Below are 5,882 nucleotides of genomic sequence, written 5' to 3'. Positions count from 1 at the left end.
AAATTACCCTCTGCTGAGCTCCGTGCTGCTGTGGCTAGGCTGCGGTTCATTTAACTGGAGTTCAGCTCTTACCACACCAAACTGCAGCATGTGCTGCAGACAAAGAAACTTGGGGTTTTGTGCAGCTTGAACAGCAGGGCTTGAATGGTTCCTCGAGAGCTGCTAGCTTGAATCTGCTTTGAACAGAGGGGCAGATCCTTGGTGTCGGGCTCATAGCGCTGGTGGCTTTGGTAGCCCTAAGTAGAGTCAGTGTCCTTGGCTGTCCTAGTATATGTGCCTGGTGGTAAAGGTCATCACAGGGAGAGACTCCCATGAAGAAGCAGCTGATTATCCAGAATAGCAAGGAGACCACCGGGGCGGGTAATGAACCACTATAAAGGCAGTGGAATGGGGTAGGTGCATGCATTTTGCCACCTTTCCCAATGTAATAGCTGGAGATATCAAATGGAGCTAGTGTGTGATTGGTTCAGGACAGACAAAGGGAAGCAACACCTTGCCTGAGGTGTTGGAGAGCTGCAGCACTCCTGGCCACAGGGGGCCATAGTATCATGGTTGGCATGAGTTCAGGAGAAGATGGATTGATCACTGAAAACAATATTTGCTGAAGGTTGCAAGGTATGAAGACACTGCTGCTTCCCCAGTGAGTTCCCAAGCCATAAGCTGCTGGACACTACAAGTGTTCAAGGATTCCTGTGCTGTTCGCATGCTCTTCCCATAACAGTAAGACTACTAATTTTCAAATCAGTGGAAACATAATGTTGGTATTGGATTCGGGCTTCTCAGGCAGAGAACATAAAGGCAGTATTAATTATAAAAAAACACTTAAGAGATGCCAGGAAACAAAGATACGTTAATCTGGAGTTACTCCTAAAAGAATATAGTAATTTGAGGATTAAAAAATGTAACAGGAATGTTGTTATTAACTCAGAGCCAAGCATTATGAATCCAGCACATGGAAAGTTAAGTTTGCACAAAATTTATACTTAAAAAAATAAATCTATGCAATTGAAGATGTGAGAACACGTATTTCAGACAATTGAATGACCTTAACAATTTTATTAGAAGGAACATTGAGCCCCAACATGAAGAGAATAGGCATGATGAAAGAAATTTTTTTTGTAAAAGTCTATTATATCTAATTTGTGGTTCTTACTGTAGGGAAGGCCAGGGCATTAGAGAGTTAGATAGTGTTACAGTGAGAGGTAGGATGGGACTTACTTTTCTCTATTTAACTGTGGGATTAGAAGCCTGAGGTGTGAGGCTTTAGCTATCAGATACCCACTGAGAGCCCCAGGATCTTGTAGAGCCCTCACACAGGCAAATGCTCTTTTAGCTTCACTGGTCTTGTGATCTAGCCCGATGGACTACAGCCAGCGTGGATACGTCTACACAGATTATAGCAATTATTTATCTCAGCATGGACTGTTTCACCACTCTGAGATCCCACTGCTGGGGTGCAGCTGATTCTCAGCAGGGCAGGAGCAGGAGTGGGTGGGATGACACCAGGACAGGTGGGAAGCATTGTAACAGTACCACCAATGCTGTCAACCAGGCACATGGGTTTGACAGTATTGAAAAAGAGTGTCTGTTGCTTTTTGCTGTGAAGAGTTCATTCAGACCTGCTTTGAAAAGTAGGCAAGGTAAAAATATATTGTACTACATGTAGCTGTGGGGAGAAACAGACAGGCATTCCAGGAACACCAGGTTGGCAACAAATATTATAATATTGTTTTTAATAAAAATTTGTTTATGTAGTGAAGAGTTTTTTTTCTTAGTTTCCAAAGACTAAAATAATCTCCTTTGTGTTTATTCACAGCGTGTCTGTATCTGCCCCTGTGGAAGACTGATTTGAACTGAGACTTTGGCTTTAAGGTTAAGATTTCATTGAAAGAGATAGTTTCTTAGAAAGATATCCCTAATATGGAAAACTTTTAAAATAACCAGTGAGGTAGAAGAAGAACTTTATTCATCTAAGAAAAAAAAAAAAAAAAAAAAAAAAAAAAAAAAAAAAAAGCCGTACTATTTGGGTGTTGGTAATATGCACATATCATGAGCAAGAGCTTATTCCGACTTTCCAGTCCTCGAAGCAATCATTCTGAGCACACTCCGAACCTTTTGATGAAAATGGCTCCCTAAATGTGAGCGTTTTGATCCAGATTCTCTGCCAGCACTGCCTCTGCGCACCCAGCCTCTCACCCCAAATATTAAGCTGTACTTGTAGAGGCATTACACAGATAAAGAGGACAAGAGAGGCCTAGAGTCAATTCTTTAACTCCTTCAACACCCCTCACAGTTCTGGTTGACCACCCATCCCCAAACACATTCATGTTTAATACAGGGAATTTCTGAGTCTCTATTCCAGTTTCTGCGCTTGATCCTTTCACGCTCCTCTTGTCTTTCACAGATGAACAAATGCTGCTCCCTGCTGGAAACTGTCAGTATGATGCAGTCTGCAGAAAATTCACTGTGAAAAGATGATGGAAAGAGTAAATACATAATAAAAGTGAATGCTCCTTGGACCAACATTTGGGCAGCACTGACACATCTTTCACTGTTCTGCTGCAGTGCTTGAAATGCAGCCCAAAGTGTAGGCACCCTTTCATTCAAGTCCTGCTTCTCTCTTGGCAGCATGAAAGAGAACAGAGATAAGATGCTCAGAGGCCACCTGGTAGCTTCTCCAAGGATTTAAGTGAAATGCAGCACTTTTCATGCCTACAAATGCAGAGCTGCTCCTACTGACTCACTGCTTGAAGAGCCACATAATCTAGGAGATGAACTCATCCCAATTCATATATTGCATCAATCATATATATGCAGACAAAGAGGAGGTGATTTTTCTATGACCAGTGAACACTGGTGACAATTATGAACTTGGTTCCTAAATTTATGATGTCTGAAGCACCTCCACTGGAGGTTTATCTGTTGGATAACCCTGGGAGGAAACCAAGACACAAGAAGATCATAGATACAATTTACAGTAGTAGCTTGACGAACTGTCATACAAAGTTACTGTTTGTGGTCTAAAGTAAAACTAACTAACTAACTAACTAAAAAAACACTTTAAAATGATGTCCTATGTTGGACAAACCAGCACGTTTAGATGTGTCTGTGTTCTTCTTAGGCTGATTATGTAAATTATGGTGTTATTCTAACTTTGTGTATAGTGCAGCTGTGGTCAGGAGAAGAAGTGATCAATATCAGCCAAGGAAAAAGAAACTTGCAAAGGCAACAGTGCTTCAAGGAATAAAAGACACGTTAGATTATAACAATTTTCAATGTCCATCTAACTTTCATGTCTTTCAAATTCTCTTCCATGCCTCACTTTGGACTAATATCCATGATTTTTAAGCCTTCACCTCTAGCAACTCTTGCCTCATTCTTTGCCTCTACTCCATTCTCAGTTGTGGTCACTGAACCCTGTGATATCCTTTTTTGCACGCACTATGTACAATGATTCCTTTGTAAATACTATATTTATTAAGGCCTTAAGCCAGTGCTCAGTGACGTTGGTGGGATTGATTCCACTGACGTCAGAGGGCTTTGGAATACAATTTCTCTGTGAATTACAATGCTAGGTTAATTTTTTAACCTTTTTCTCAAGTGATGGAATATCAGTGTGGCAGCCAATATATTCACAGCGGCAAGATTTGTGTTGTCACTTCCTGCAACAAAATCTGACAAGATGATTTTCATTGAAGGGAAAACAGCCAAGGCAACATGGAAGAAAGATGAGGTTCTGTTTTTCCAGTTTTGCAGGGAGTGGATGGCAATTGTGGTCACTGTTGTTAGTCTTAGGCCACAGTTCTCAAGCTGGGTTTTAGCCCCTTCTTCCTCTGAGGTCAGCCTGGAAAGGATGAATCAGAGGTGAGATCCAATGATGCATTAAGATCTTTCCTAGCAAAAACAGAATTAGAGAAATAAAACCCAAATCCCTTCAGTTAACATTCTTTCCTGATGTCCAGTAATAACTGACAATTTCACATGAATACCTCAGGCTCCCAACTGATTTGCAACCTGAAAAAGAAAATAAACAGAAGTAGATGCAGCACAGAATGATTAAGGTTGAAAGACTTCCAACATCATCTAGTCCAACTGTCCACCTACCACCAATGCTGCTACTACTAAACCTACTACTACTAAACTATGTTCCTTCAGATAACATCTAAACTTTTCTTGAACACCTCTGGGGATGGCAACTCCACCACTTCCCTGGGTAGCCCATTCCAGCACCTGATCACTCTTTCAGAGAACAAATTTTTCTTAATCTCCAACTTAAACTTCCCCTAGTACATCTTGAGGCCATTCTCTCTAGTCCTATTGCTAGTTATTGGGAGAAGAGGCTGTCCCTCACCATGCAACAAACCTCCTTTCAGACAGCTGTAGAGAGCGATAAGATCTCATCTGAGCCTTCTCTTCTTCAGACTAAATAATTCCAGGGCCCCTTCAGCTGCTCCTCATAATATTTGTGCTCCAGATCCCTCACCATCTTTACCGCACTTCTCTGGGCAATCTCCAAAGCCTCAGTATCTTTCTTCTAGTGAGAGGCTTAAAACTGAACACAGTACTCGAGGTGAGGCCTTACCAGGGCTGAGTTCAGAGGGATCACCTCCCTGCTCCTGCTGGCTTCTTTCTTATTCAAGCCAGAATGCAATTGGCCTTCTTGGCTATCCAGGCACACAGCTGGCTCAAGTTTAGCTGAACATAACCAGCACCCTCGGGTTGTCATGATACTACAAATCAAATCTCCAAAGCTTTGGGACTGATGCAGCCCTCTCTCTTTTACTCTTTCTCTTGGCACTCTCTGAAATTTAGCCTTACTCTTGTGCAGTCACTTCTGCAGATATTCACATCTTCTGTGCCTTCCTCACTAGGCTCCCCTTACATGTGAGTGCTGTTCGTCTCATCGTCATGAAACATCTATATTCCCTTAACCACTGCCAATGAGTCTTTCTCTATCCAAGCTCTCTTTCCCTTCTACAGCATTCATCTTCTCATTCCCTGTGTAACTCATGGTAACCTCTTTTCAAGTGTGAAAAAACAAAACCAGAAACCCTCCAGAAAGTGGTGTGTGCTGTATCCACAAACATTTCTGGATCATATTAGACAGACTCTACATGCAACTTTAGCACTAACTTCCCATTAGAGGGAGCAATGTCTATGAAACACATTGGATTTATTTGTTTCTAAAGCAGTTTGTGCTTAATATCCCCTTCAGTTTTTGTTTGGAGTTTTGTCTTTAATGTAACATCTCTCACTGCATCTGAGCATTTTTGTCTTCTTCCTTCTTAAATTGCAACAACAACATTTTTAGGAGAATTCTTACTATTGTAAGAAAGGTAGAAAGGAATGAGATAAGGTAAATGAAGACAGAATTAGTCAAGAAGGAGTGGAATATACATATATATATTTCTATTTGCTATTTGATTAAATTTTTTATAGAAGGATGGTTATATCTTTGACCAATTTTAAAAGATCATCAAGAAAAATGTTAAAAATTGTGTTACATAAAGTTACCCAATAAATCCCTTATGCAGAAATAAAGGCTTGATAGACAGTGATTAATATGGGATCAGTGCCATGCAGCCTGAACTATATCCTGGTTTCATTTGAGGTAATTTAAACACATAAAAATGGGAAAAGATGCAAAGAAAGCACAGGAGCAAGATGACACAGACCACTTTTCTGACACTTCTTTCCTCAATGGGAGGCAGCAGCTCCTGCCAAACCCAGCAGGAGAGGTATGATCCATGCATCATGCAGCTGCTTCCCAAATGCACTGTCTCCTAGAACATAATCTACTCTGGACCTGTTGCATATCATTCAGCCTGCCCACACTCTAACTATGATACTTGAACTGCTGGCTGCAAATACTGTAAGAAAAA

This window comes from Excalfactoria chinensis, chromosome 2, assembly GCF_039878825.1.
Source record: "Excalfactoria chinensis isolate bCotChi1 chromosome 2, bCotChi1.hap2, whole genome shotgun sequence".
NCBI classification, from domain to species: Eukaryota; Metazoa; Chordata; class Aves; order Galliformes; family Phasianidae; genus Excalfactoria; species Excalfactoria chinensis.
The sequence above is the reverse complement of the archived record's forward strand: the minus strand, read 5'-3'. Positions refer to the sequence as shown.